Source organism: Argopecten irradians, chromosome 14 (genome assembly GCF_041381155.1).
Source record: "Argopecten irradians isolate NY chromosome 14, Ai_NY, whole genome shotgun sequence".
Classification (NCBI taxonomy): domain Eukaryota; kingdom Metazoa; phylum Mollusca; class Bivalvia; order Pectinida; family Pectinidae; genus Argopecten; species Argopecten irradians.
Window position 1 is genome coordinate 26,879,981 of NC_091147.1, and position 15,983 is coordinate 26,895,963.

At 33.3% G+C, this 15,983-nt stretch overlaps 1 non-coding gene across 1 annotated transcript; it reads right to left on the reverse strand.

Moving 5' to 3' along the window:
- Trnal-uaa (transfer RNA leucine (anticodon UAA)) lies at positions 1–83 on the reverse strand. Its single transcript has one exon. It is a non-coding gene; the product is annotated as a tRNA-Leu (tRNA).
- Between the last annotated feature and the right edge of the window lie 15,900 nt (positions 84–15,983).

Here is a 15,983-nt window from a genome sequence, read left to right on the forward strand (position 1 = left end):
TAGTACGGGTGGGGTTCGAACCCACGCGGAGATACCTCCATTGGAACTTAAGTCCAACGCCTTAACCACTCGGCCACCGTACTTGTTATGCATCAATATAAATATTGATTTTTAGATCGAGGATCGACACATGGAAAAGTATGGGTAATCATTTTATACTGCAAAAACTACCAAATAAGTATATTGCTCTGATGGCGTATGTTTAAATTAAAGAATGGCTTCCTGTATGTGATGTGTGTAAGTAGTTAATGTATTGGGAGGCTGTGTTGTATTCGTTTTGTGTCTCTTTACAATATTGGAATCTCTTGTCATCACACTGAAGCAAATCGCCAGAGACACCAGACCTCGTCCGTCGTATCGTAACAGCTTGTAGGTGAACCTGTCGTCCCACTTCCTTTATACTGACAAATAATCAGGAGCAGAACAGACGTAAGTGTAATGATCTGTGGTGCCACTGAGATATTTTGAAATATCAATTGAAAGTTACGTTTATAATTAATTTTGTTTTAATAATACTCCATGACATATAATGTTGAATCGGTAGTACATTAATTCCCATTTCTGGAATTGATAATGTGAATAATATATCGCAATTGAGTGTAAACATATTTTTGTCGATATTTATAAATGTTTCAATAACTCAAATGCATGTGTTCTTTGTCTGTGGATACTAATGTAATGATAATGATTATGGTCCACTGAAACACCAAGAGAAATTTATTTTTCACTCAAATATGACACATTTCATTTTATTACGTCAACTTTATCATTGATAAACGTAATTTTCTATTGATGTTTCAAAAATTCATCGACAATAAATTAAACACGTATAGTAAATGTACTGATTTCGGCACAGTACAATTTTAGCACTGTACATGTACATGAATTGACGCTTAAAAGGGAGCACGAAAACCGCTAAAATTAAACTACCACTAAAATAAGCATGTTGATAGTAATCAGTTTGTGCACAGTTTGCATGCCACACACTGTCGTAACATGTTTATTGACGCAGGTAATTCCACACAAGCTCTATAATACATCATGTTCTTACTCCTTGACACAATCAAATAATACCTCTGTGACAGGCTGAGTTGCGTGAAGGATATTGCCTTATTTTGAGCGTGTCACAGATATGGTTCATCCGTCTATATTACCTAGAATTGTTAATCGGAGTGTTTATAACGAGTTACACGGTTTTCGTCAATGTTTACTTGTGTTGCCGATGTGAGAGTCATACGAGTGACCTTGTTTTTGGTGCAGCGGTCGCCGTTGAATCAGACCCAATTTCCTCGATAGACCATCAAACATACCCAACATCTTACATTACGCTTTGTAAATTGGCAATTACCTATAGCTACATACAGTGTTCTTGTCCCAAACATGGTGTGCATCCGTCAACTGTTGTCAACATATTCCTCTCCATATCGCCAAACCTGAGAGAAAATTGGGAACAACTTTTGAATTTTAAAAATATCTTCTCAGAGTTACTATTAAAACAATAGTTTTTATAGTGAACGGCTTTTTTATAAAGATCGTTTGATTTAGTAAAAAGAAAGGATTTACCCAAGCGGTAATTACCGTAAGGCCATACAAGGATTACAGCCCGATACACAGACCTCTTCTACGTTATCGCGTTCTTAAAATAACGAGCTCGAGCTTGAGTTGAGCGTCGGCCTGCGAAGTAGTTATCGTATGATGACGAATGCGGTACGATGAAGAACATAAGTCATGTTTTACGACAATAATCACTTCCCTGTTGGTTGTCAGTTGTTTTTTGTTTTTTTTTTATTTTTCTCTCTCCTTCTTCTTTTTTTTTTTTTTTTTTTTTTTTTTCTCTTTTTTGAGAACTCCAGTTGTTTCCAATGGCAAAATATAAGCAGGTTTGGATCAATTTTTAGCTGGACATTGATATGTTCTGCTGGTGCCGACAACAAATTCACCCTTTAGGACGAGTAACTGAATACTATAAACCACCTTTCTTTTGCGCTACAAGATTTTGCAATATCTATTTGAAACTGAATTCGGTTAGATTATCTTTTTTTAATAGTCAGTTAATAAATTAATGCAGATATATATATCAATGCGTTTGCGGTGATAAACATTCGCAAAGGAGGGATATCACTTTGGGCCGTTTTACGGCCGCTCAGTGATAAGATAAAATATTTTGTATGAAGATACATTAGGGTCAGCTGCATATTGTATGATATTCAGAATATCCTATTTTTTCTGCGTCTGGTAATTTCAGAGGTCAAATGATGAAAATTCACATTTCCCTTGTTTAAGTCCTAATTAATTAAATGTTAGAATAGACATAACATTTTTGCAGGTTTTGCCTGTAAATAATGGATTTGTGAAGTTCAGTTCAGAGAAATGATGATGAATTCAAAAAGTAGGTCACAGTAACCTTGTTAAGCATTTATTCTATTTTGGCATTAAAAATTTGATATGTTTGCTAAAAACTAGGTTTTTCAAAGATTTGATGTCTTGAAATTGATGTTTAGTACTGCATATGGATCTTTACATGACCTGCTTACGATGATTACATCCTAGGGTCATATTGACTAGATCACGAGCATAAATTAGGTCATATATAATTAATGGTATCATCTGTCCACTAAGCATAATATGCTGCATATGCTGTTTTCACATGTTTTAAGCACGATTTTAAATTATTTAGACTTGTTTTACAGACTTAATTTCTAGCAACGCCTTCATTGAGGTAGGATGTAAGAATTATGCCTGCTGCCTCACTGCATGATTACGAAAGGCGACTAAATTTGGAATCTTAATTTTGCGGTAATTGAGATGAAAATGTTTGAATTGTTCAACCATTTCAAAGCTTTAGAGTAATGTTTAACACTTGATTTGTATTTTGACACGATCTGCTTTAGATTGTTACATCCTAGGGGCATATTTGCTGGGTCACGTGTATAAATTAGGTCACATTCAATAATTGTTATTGTCTGTCAACTAAGTATCTTCTGGATTTTCCATGTTTTAAGCAAGTGTTTACGCTATTTAAATTTGTTGTAAGAGAAAATATTAAGTAACATCTACATCGCATGTATGATGCTAGAATTGTGGCTGCTGCCTCATTGCATGATCGGAAAGGCGACTAAATCTGGGATCTCAATTCTAGTGGCTTCCTAGATCAAAATTAGGTTAATGTCTCAAATATCATAGAGAACGTTTGTTTCTCAGGAAAATTTTCCTGTCAATACAAAACAGTTAATAGTAATAAGATAATATTCTCATATGGTGAACACTTGATGTTAAATACATGATATTGTTAACTAAAGCCACGAGATGAAGGTTCCATATTTAGTAGCATTTTACAATCATGCAATGGAGCAGCAGGCACAATTCTAAGAAAATGTTTGAAATGCAGGTGTTGCTTGAGATTATCTCATAAAACAAACTTAAATAGCTTAAACTCTTGCTTTATATATAGAAAATCCAGAAGATATATAATTGACAGAATGTACCTTTTATTGAATATGACCTAAATAATCCCCGTCACCCAGCTCATATAATTATCATCTGTCATCATCTTAACCAGATCAATACAGAACATAAATAAAGCACTAAACGTCACTCTGAAGCTATGGAATGATTGAAAATGTAAACTATTCATCTAGGTAACCTTGAAATTAAGATTCCAAATTTAGTCGCCATTCACAATCATGCAGTGGGGCAGCAGGCATAATTCTAACATCCTACCTCAGTGAAGGCATTGCTTGAAATTAAGCTCATAAAACAAGTCTAAATAATTTAAAATCATGCTTAAAACATGGGAAAGCAGCATATTCTTAGTGGACAGATGATACCATTCATTTGATATGACCTAATTTATGTACGTGACCTAGCCAATGTGACCCTAGGATAAGATCCTTATGCAGTACCAAACATCAATTTCAAGACATCAAATCTTTGAAAAATCCTAGTTTTGAAAAAATTCTTTTTGAAAAATCCTAGTTTTCAGCAAAAAATATGAAAGTTTTTTTGCCAAAATAGAATAAATGTTTAACTAGGTCACTGTGACCCACCTTTTGAATTCTTCATCATTTTTCTGAACTGAACATCAAAAACCCAATATTTATAGGCAAAATCTGCAAAAAAATGTTATGACTATTCTAATAATTAATAAATTATGACTTAAACAAGAAAAATGTGAATTTTCACCCTATGACCTTTGACCTGTTAAATTACCATGAGCGCAGATAAAATCGGATATTCTGAATATCATGCAATATGCAGCTGATCCTAATGTATCTTCATGCAAAATATTTTGCTTATCACTGAGTGGCCGTAAAACGGTCCAAAGCGATACCTCTCTTTTATTCTGATTGCGGACTTCGGGAAAGTAAATCGCACAAAAAAGAAATTTATATTTAGAGTATGGTAATATTTCCGTAATAACATAGCCTTTTGCATACTTATGTGCCTCAAACTCCAATATGCAAAATTTGGTTTATTTTTTTTCGAATAATATCATTGTTTTACTATATTGAATTGTCTTCCTAACGTTTTTTGTTTTTATATAGAGATTGATTCATTGCCAAACTACATTAGTTAATTACACGTTTTCAATTAATCACGGGAACTAATTATTGTGCAGCGCCATACAAAAGACATCCAGTAGCACCTTATTCTTCATACACTTACAATGTCACTTTGATCAATTCAATTGGTTTAAATATTCACCAAAGTCGATCACTCGTCAACGCTGTGACAAATTGCAGTGACTTGATAAAACTCAAACACAGTATGCATTTGCAAATGCTGACTCTTCTGACAAATGCATTGTCTTACTCTACGGTGCTAGACTTCATATGTCGTGAGGAACCAAATGATTGATTTGGCTGTGGTAGTGTTGTGACCTGCTTGCGTCGGCAAAGCTTAACATCTCTTTTTGTAAAGTATTTCTCTTCTCCTAGGACTTAGTTTGGGCATTTATCCCGATCATTAGTGTCAACAGATAGCGGCTTTGAGAAAATATTTACGCTGAAAAATTGCATCCTGTATTTCCAACGGTTTTGACCAGTGCGTTGTTGCCTCTTCATGAAAATCATCTTTGTCATAGAAATAGATTTCAGTTTTCTTGGTTAAGTATTCATTCACAATTATGTTTCATGTTTATATACAGTTTTGCGTGCAAATTTCCATTGCGAAAAATATCAACTCTTGGAAACAGTGTTTCTAGTCAGGCTTTAGGAAAAGTAGAACGGACAGTGATATTTGCACTCACTTCATTTACATGTACATGTGTGCGAGATGAATTAGGTGATTAGTTAATTGCAAGATATCTGCATAATCATTAATTATAGAGAGTGTGCCTAGAGAGTAAATAATTATCACAATTCCAAACCACATTCATCATTTGAATTAATTCACTCAGCACTTACCTTCTATCTTCATACATTGATAACTCAGTACTAATATTATTATAATCTTCACTTTCTATCATCATTTTCATCTGCTTTATTCGATCTTTCATTCGACAATTTTTTTTCAATGTAAAGATTAAATGAAAATATGAGTTATATTAACATGAGGTTCTAGCTTGGTTTAAAAGTTGAAAGATTTAGATAAATAAATACATGTGTATTGCACTATTAATAGGAAAGAAAATTAAGCATAGAAGGATAAAGAAAGATAAGAAGAAAAAATATAGATAGTAAGAAGGGGGAAAAGAGGGGAGGGTAGACTGGCGAAATTTAATATTAGATAAATATATTCCACTTGTTGAATAACACCTTCCGGTCTTTTGATTAGTCGATATTTTGACCCAAACTACATTTTTCTCATTTTTACGTCACAGATTGTTGAATGACGTCATGTTGCTATGCTATACTCCGATCGCTGCTTGCAGAACAAACCGCATGCGAAACCGAATGTGTGGGGGCGTCGCAATCTTTCCAGTTCTCCCATTCGTAGAATAAACTATCAAAGCAAAATTAAAAAAAAAAAAAAAAAAAAAAAAAAAAAACATTTAGTGGTTGCAATAAGAGAATGCTGGGGTGATTTCGGTAGAATTGAACCACCTTGGCCGGACTCTCACTTGCTTGCAATGGTTTGATTATTATTTTTCACTTTGCCGCAACACATGTCCAAATGTAGTTCTTGTGAAATAATTTCCATATCCAACAGCCACTTGTTTGTACCCTCTATGTAATCATCGCGCGATATATAATACTTAGCGAGTAACACCGGTGCGTAACACCTACACGTATTTATCAACAGAGCAATTGGAAGTATATGTCAGTTTTTATAGACTCAAGATTATACTTGCTGATAATTATGTCTACAGACATGAATAACCAATATCATTAAGGTTGATATGTGTCTGCACGATATCCAAAGGTACATATCGCTCTACCCCCGGGCAGGTAAGTATCTCATCCAACTGATAAGAGGAATCTCCGAATAGGTTCGTTTCCATTGTTCTGATAAAGGTGACGGTGGACACATTATATTAGCCATCACCACATCACAATTTGGCACTGGTTGTGTAACAAGGTCATTACGTATAAAGGTTTGTTTCTGTTGCAATATATGTTGATACGGAATATAATCACGTAGGTCAACAATGAATTATTTAATGTTTTATTAGCCCTACATCATCTGATGGTGGGCTATTCAAATTTCTTTTCGTCCGTTGTACGTAGTTCGTCTGTCCGTCCGTCCGTTAACAATTGTTGTTATCGCTATTTCTCAGAAAGTACTGAAGGGATAATTCTCGAATTTCATATGTGGGTTTCCCTAGGGCCCTAGTCGTGCATATTGCATTCTGGGATAGATCGTTAAACAAGATGGCTGCCAGGCAGCACTCTTGGATTTTATAGTTAAAAGTTTGTTATCGCTATTTTCAGAAAGCACTGAAGCGATCTGTCTCAAATTTTATATGTAGTATGTTTGAAAAAGTTTGAAAAGCAGAAAAAAGATCAATCTTTCCATTGTCAGACATGGATCGTTCTTTGGTATGCGCCAAGATCCCTCTGGATCTCCTGTATCATTAGCGATGTCATTAAACTTGCGAAGCTTTATTAATCAATCGCTATCAATGAGTGGATACTACTGGTTATATGTGTTTAAACTTTAAATACCGTAGATCGGGTTCATGTTGATATTATTTTTCGTGGTTTCATGAAATTTTGATATATGATCGCGAAATTTTGTTCTGCGATAAATTGAGAAATATGTGAATTATATCTGAGAGACAAATTGGGAAATTTCATACCGCTATAATTTTCTATTTCGTTTAAATCAAAACAGCAAAAATGACCCACGAAAACCCCAGGTCTACAGTGCAATGACTAAGATTTCACAAAATTGTTTTAATATCAATTGTTCCGCGGGCAAGTCTGTATCACCATTTGGTATATTAGTACTTTTAAAGGCAGTTAAACGTTTGATCAAACCATTTTATTTGGATTACAAACATAATTTCGCGTATTGCTAACGTTGATTTTGAAAGTTTAATGGAAACAAATTTTAAGATAAGGAAATGTATATATGCGGGACTCGGGTTCCTTTTTTAAAGTAGAACACCCATGACACTGAGTAAACTACAATTTCCTAACATGAAATGAACACAAACTGTATGTCTGTATAATACTACGTTAATTAAAAGACATTTGGAAAGTATTGTCACATAATACATCAATGCAATACGTCTGGAATCAACCCTAAATATCTTTTAAATTCCCGACAATACAAACGGCTAACGAACTGATTGACGACCTCCTACGTAAAACACATGTCCGCCCCCGTCATCGGTAGTGCGACAGTGAGTACCACCCACGTCATCGGAGAGAGTTGAATGATGTCAGCTGGCGGGAGGATCAGTTCCCTCACACCTATCTACATAATAAAGTCAAGGAGATCCCGTAAAGTGAGCTACTTTATTGCAGACTTCTACATCAGTAGACATTGGTGTTGTGTAAATTCCTCATTTGGAATCATTTGTTTTGCCTTCATTCCCATTCCTTTGCCGGTTCAACTGTAATTGCTATTGATTTATAACGCCCAATGAGTTCCGCATGCAGTCGCTCGATCACCAGCAGGTTTATGTAATGTCAACACATGGGAATCTAGATACAAAAACAAAAGTGTCCAATCTATAGTGGTCGTAGGGTAATACAGACAAAAACAATGCTGTCTGATTTACAGGGATCGCTTAATTCCCCTTAAAATGTCTCATAAACAAAATCGGGGTACAATGGAGAGGTTAGATGTTAATTGAAGTTTATATTAGACTTGTATTAGAGGATTTGGCAACGAGATTGTCTTTCGTTAGTTTTAGAACATCATCACAAATGGTGTTTTGTTTTACCATTAAAGTGTGATGAACAGATGTAAGCTTTAAGCTTTGTTTCCAGTGTACATAACGCATTGTATAGAAGCGGTCATTTGACTATGATCGGCTAGAGAGTATAGTTAAAAGCAATTTTTCAGAAAGCTTCGCAAACAATAAAAACACTATTTATGAAGGCTAGACAACAGTATACAAAAGTTCTTCAAAATCAAGTGATTATACTTCAAGATGCTTTATGATGAGTTAATGGCACAAAACAATACTTCAAAATTTCCATTCTAATAAGCAATATTTCAAGTCAGGCGATAGCAAAAACTATCATTCAAGATCACGTGAGACAAAAAATCTATAATTAAAAAATTCAAGATTTGATGTAAAATAAAACTATAACTGAGAGATTAATAATAAAATTAAAGATAAAATTTAAAATATGACGATTAAATTAACACGTATTTAAATATTTGACGATAAAATAAAACTATAGATAAATAATTCAAATTTTGACAATTAAATGAAAATAGTATTTCAAGATTTGCCGATAAAATAAAACTGAAATATAAGATATGGCGATTAAAGAAAGCTACCATTCAAGATGAAACGATTAACTAGAAGGAAAATATAAACTCATTAGACCAATAAAACATCTAGAGACTCAGCAGCTATTCTTTATACAAAATTTCAATGTACGTACATTGTATGGGATTACTGTTAATCACTATGTGTTTTTAGATTATTTCTTTTCATGAGAGAGCTCAACGCACATTCCATTTTTTTCGCGGAATTTTTCTTTATAACATTTGATTTATTCTTAAATGTAAATATACTTAAATCACAGCGCATGATCGCTAATTAATGTATTGAAGATGTTGAAATTAACGAGGATGCGAAATATAGTATTTGAGAAACAATGTGGTTTGCAATACGTACTATAGTTATTAGAAAAAAAATCATGATATATCTAAAAACCAAAATGCGGTGCATATATTACAAAAATTGATTAATGTTAAAAATTAATCTGATAATCATAATTAAACATTCACGTACAAATATTCTTCTTTGCAGTATTGACCCTTACCAAATACATTTCTATCATAAAGCTGACAATGGTAGTGATATCTATTGTGTTGACATACAACAATATATCATATGGTTGAAGATGACCCCGGAACCTGTATAACGACCACATTTTTCTTCTAAAATTTGGCGGTCAGTTGTATTACTTTTTTACTTTCTTTTCACTCATTTGATTATATTTTTATTTATTTGTAATTTAGTTGCATAGTCCATGAAAATAATGACCGATATGCATATACAGTGGTCATCTGCAAACCATTTGAAAGAATGAAAAAGTGGTTGTCTTAAAACGGATATTTAACATGATTAGCTCCCACGTGGATTTTGCTGTAACCTGTTGTAGACAACTTAAAGATCAAAGCAATTTTTTAACAATCGATATTGTTTAAATGGTGTCAGTGATTGGATGATTAAATCAGAGATTTTAATGAAGATAAATCACTAGACTAAGTGGTATTCATTAAAAACGTCATAATGCCTAATGCATTAATTGACCCATTTCAAAATACACATTGAAACAACATCACGTATGACACTGGCAATATATCTTGATCTGAAATTGACATGAAATAAATATCCATGTGAGTTCAGGTCATATTCTTTACAATTTCAGGTCAATTTTACGTAATTCATTAAAATTCAGGAAATTCGTTAATTCTTAAGCTCTTGAGTTATGACATCCTCAATTCCAGGGTTAAGTCGCTCTGTTACTTAACCTATCCCTGGGAAAATAGGCCATTGATGCGTTATTACGAATATTTGTTTACAATCAGATCGTCCTAATTTGATTAGTTGCGCCATAGTTTGAGGCGGAAATCTTGACCAATCGAAGTTAGATTGAAACACATGCATACTCCTTGTGGACGTCTGTAGTGACGTTTTACCAATACGACGACAGATATATGGACCTAGGATCATTTTTACATATTCATCATTAATTATTTGTTACCATATCTCTTCGAGATGGTATTCATGACATCATGAATATTCATGAATGATTCATGAACTTCAATAATATAAGCAGATTGTGGTCCATGAAAAAAATTCATGAATATTCATCAAATGACTCTCATGAACTCTTCATGACGTTTTATGAATCCATGAAGCATTCATGATTGTTCATGATCAATATGTCAAGAATTTTTATGCACGACTGATATTCATTACAATTCTTCAAAATGAACGAAATTGTTTCATTCAAAGAATCTTAATGAATATCAGATATGCATAAAACTTCATGAATGATTGTTGACATACTATTTCATTCATTTAAATGAATTTTAATGAATATCCACTGAAGTCACATGACTTGTCACATGACCATATCAGTCACGTGACTTCTATATATATTTCCCGCCAAAACAGTCACCAACCAAAATGGCTGCTGAATCTGCTGGCGTGTGGAAGGGGAAACATTATGCATTTTAAAATGGAAGTTTTGGCACATGACTGAACGTATTATTCCATTCCTGGATTTCTCTAAGCACAGATGAACACTTTCAGTAAGTTTTGATTTATCTGCAGTTCTTTTCCAACATGAAATTGTTGCACACTGATATTGCTACAGTGATTAAGCATAGATATTGGTTTGTGAAATTTTGTCAAATGTTATTGAATGAAATTGCCCATATAAACTATCATGCTTTACAACTATAGGTTTATTTTGGACAATTACTAATCAACTTGGAATGTATTATGAAATTGATTTCTGAAAACATTTTGTTAGTACTTGCCTGTGGCAGTATGAAAGTATAATGAACAGAGTAAACTGTTGGTGATTTCACTCTTTTGAATTGTTCCAGTTCATGAAGTTTCATGAATATTCATGAATTGTTTGTGCATACTGCTGTGAGTTGTAATTCATGAGTTTTATTAATTTTCATGATATAGTTGTTCATTGAAGTTCATAATTTAATTAATAAGGGATTCATGAATGTTCATGAATTCACGAATAAAAGGATTCATGATTCGTGAATTATTGAATAATATTCATGAATTTTATGCATGAATTATTCATGAATATTCATGTATTATTCATCAACGTCTCGCAGGGGTAATATGACGTTCTATCTGAAGTTGTATTCGGAATAGTTTTATTAGACGGTTCATAGGGTTCTTTAAACCCTACTACAAATACAAATAGTAAGTTCTATTCTGATATAAAGGATATTCCTTGTTTCTTGATGAATACCAGTTATATTTCAACGAGTCAGGCGGAAACATCAATCATTTTCACGAGTAAAGCACTTATGAAGTAATGAGTTTTCATAAGAGAAACCGCAGAACTTTTGAAGTTATGAATATTTCTAAGAGAAACCAATGCTAAACGTAAAATATCACTTTGCTTCAAAGTGTTTTCGATGCAATGGTAAACTTAAGTTCACAAAATCTTTAATTTAATTAATGACGTACGAAATTATGAATATTCATAAAAGAAAACCAATGCTGGGCGTAAAATATCACTTTTGCTTCAAAGTATCTTTGATGCAATGGTCAACTTAGGTAAATAGAAACATTGAATTCAAAAATGATGAACTTATGAATATTCATAAGAAAAACCGCAGCAGTCGTGGTCTATGTCTTCCGAGTTTGAATAAGCGACTGTGCGACCTACAAATAGGACCAAAGACGAACTAGTGGCTGCCAATTTACAAACTTGGTGCATAGGTTAATCTAGCGTGTGTGTACTTCTAAAGTATACTTCTACTCTTTGCCAATTTAGCTCCGTTAGACAACATACCAGTTTCACTATGCCTTGTATTCACATACTGGGGTCAATCAACAACAGTCAAATGACAGATGTCCATTACATTAAAGTTGTATGGTCTATCACTTACGCTCTTTTTGTCATAGTAAAAACTGTATAGGTGCTATACACATTTTTCTCCGTCTGTCCGAGGTTTAAACTTTCTAATTTCACCACTTTTTATAAAGTTGCAGCACTGGAAGTATTTTTTATTCTAAAAGCAAAAAATCTTGTTAACGTGTACACATGAAAATAGGCTCGAAAGATGCCGAATTATTCCGAACTCTTCCGAACATCGTCGCGACAATCTCAAAGTGACACGAGGGTTGTAAACAAAACATGTGGTCGACCTCAGCAGACTGGATCTACAGAGAAATTAATGCTCGCACATTACAATATTTGATACACACATTTTTGAATAACGGCAATGTGTGAATTAGATGTTTCAAATACTCGCTCTGTGAACATATACCAGCACGATTTGCTCAGAAGGAAAACGTAAACAAACACATGTGCGCTTAGTTACCTGGATCATCACGTGCAGGACGTGTGGACGTCAGTCACGTGGTACGATTCAAAATTCCGACAAAACCCAAGGTACTGGACATGGCGGTGATTGAAGGCTTTTTATTCAAAACCGGGAATATATGATCCCTAGATTTCTTATAGTCATACATATGGTTTTGGGGAGCTAAATCATCAAGATACATGACCATGTTTAAATATCAAATGTTAAAACGACATATCGTTTCAGTGAAAATTACAAGAAATATAACTTTAAAGAGCCTATTCATTCTGTAATGTTGTCTCGATCAAGGTAAAATTGTCTTTAAAGAATTAAAGCTATTAGGTTTAAAAAAAGTATTAACTAACAGGAATGTTGAGGTATATGAAATCAAAGAACGTAAACAAAACGCAAACATGAGCTACTGAATAATGTCTGTTTTCGTTCCGGAAATAAACATTCTAATATTCTTTAATGACATATGCTGACGAGAACACGTGTCCAATCGGTCACCGACACGTTGTGTGTATTGGACTTCTGTCAACGAAGCTCGGTGTACCGACCTCAAATGTCATAAACATCGTTGATCCGTTTGGAGCCTTTAACTTCGTGTATTTCACGAAATTGACCAGGTGAATGATGCGACTTGAAAAAATAGTTTAAAAAACTTTTCTTACTTAGCTGACAACTTTGGCCTTATCATGATAGGCATTGGTTTACCATGCTGGAGATTCGGGTTCGATTCCTGTCGCCTTCTTGTGCTACATTTCAAGTACATACATGCTTGATATATATAAGATTGCAATTGAAGACGTTTTATCAAACGATGATCAACCGATTGCACATGTTAGTAAACAATTAAAATAACCTATTTAAAACATTTTATGAGATCGATCGAGATCAGAATCGATTCTGAACACAAAATATCACTTTTGCTTCAAAATATCGTTTAGATGCAATGGTAAACTTGGGTACATAGAATCATTAAATAACATTTAATAAAAAATCATAATCAATTAATCAATCTCGTACCAATATGTACATGTACACTCGTTTTGCCCGATATAATCGACATTATTCCTTCCCATATCTATCATAATATCATTACAATACCATGGGATATTGATCATTCAACAACGATCGATAACTTACATTACGTAAATAAACAGGCAGTGAACGATGGACATTCCGACTCAGCGTCAGTATGGATAAGTACACCTAAGAACTACTCAAGGAGGATCAGTTGTGTTCTAGGCTGATCACATCAGGATTGATCTGATATTAAGCCTGATCAATAGAAAACAGCTTTTTCCTTGAGGGGGGTCAATTTGCCTAGCAGAATGTGCACTTCTTCTAATTTAGGTAACAGTTCACAGAATTATCTTAATAATCGAGTTATCATGGAATGCATTAAAATTCCATGATATCTAATACAAATTGTAGCGGTTATGATAATCTGGACGCCAATTTTCAGGAAAACGACCACAAAAACCACAACCATGATTACACACGACTTTATTGCATACCAGTTACTTACGTTGTCACTGTAAATACACATGTTCACGTCTTTGGTTCAGATGATATAAAATATACACTTTTGTGTCAATGAAACAACCGTAAATTATTTTATCCAAAAAAAAAAAATTACAATGGAAATTTTACCTGATAAACTTTACAGCAGTTGCTTATCGTTTATGATGACATCGTACACACCTACAGCAACTCTTATGGTCATCAATAAAGTCTTTCGTCTGATATGATGCATATATCTTTCGACTAGTTTTCATAACGCAATTTTTATTTAGCTTTTATAAAGGGTAGTTTTTTATTCAAAGTTAAAACAAGCAAATAATTGCATCTCTATTTCGGTAAAAGATTTGAAAGATGCAGTATTTAATCAGATTCCCACAACAACTGATCACCACGGTTTTATAGGATAAACAGAACCTTCAATGAATGACTGCTATCTTATATAAAAGTATACACAAACTATCGTAAATTACAATGTAATTAAAAAAGAAAATATACTTGGTAAAGCTCGTGTCTTTAAAAATTTGAAAGTTAAATACCTTTGGTTATAATAGCATGATAAACACAGTTCACTTGTTTGGGAAGCGTCTATTAATACCAAATCTTTTTTCCTAAGCTTTTACAAAATATGGTATGTTTATCATGTAGACATGACACTGATAAATTCAACGATGAAAGTCACAATTCACCTGTGTTTAATATTAACTTTTACCTTAACCACGAATCACTCTCTAAAGGGTATGGTTTAGGTGATATTTGTGAAAAAGATAATTTCAACATTAAATTAATATGTTTTCATACTCTAATCACACGCAATGCATACTCTATATAATATAATTCTTTGCGATTTTTTTAATTAAGATCTCGTATAAAAAGTCTACTTGTACAAATTCATGTCACTTTGGTATTTTTATCAGAGTTTTGTAACAGTTTGAAGAATTAAGGAACTGGTAAATCAAATGATTTATGTGAAATTTCTATAGTTAACGTTGAATAACCATCCATTATTGTCAAACGATTATCACAAAGTCGTTCAGTCACGTTTAATGTTAACAACCTTAGAGCAAATTGTACATATGATTTAATAAATTATTCGATAAAGGAATGTACTGGGTCTGCAAGTTTTGCCGTTTCGTAACGTTTCTGATAATATGTGTATCATGTACATGTAACATACATTGGTCTTTCAAACTTTTCAACAGTAGCTTTATCACATATTGTATTTCCACTTATCATTTTAGATGGTTTAGAAGGGTAAAATGCCGTAAATAGTATGACTCTTACTAGAGTTGACTATTCCTCCAGACAAGCAGTCGATATATACTGCAGAGTACTAATAAAGACGAAAGCCAAAGAAAAAAAAGTATAAGGATATTATTACTAATGTACTATGTGAAAATTGCAAAATCACAATAACCTAGGAATGATTGACCATCATAATCATCGTAATCTAGAAAAGATCCGATGCATTTAGAAATATAGAGGAGAGTCATTATCAAAGGATGTTGTTGAATAAAGATAGATGTGGAAAATGTAGGTAAGGTGATATATATAACACTTTTATAGAATTGGAATTGCGGTGTATGCCATATATGGGTAGATAACATAGTAAAACATATATCCTATAACATTTTATATAGGATCTTAATGTAATTTATTTGTAATATATAGATTGTCTGTCGTAATTCATTTTGAAAAACAAGAAGAATTGTAATAAATAAAATAAAGAAAAACACACTTTGTTACGTCATTTGTTCTTTTATATAGAGAACAGCTTGACTTACAGCGATGACGAATAGTTTTTGCCGTAA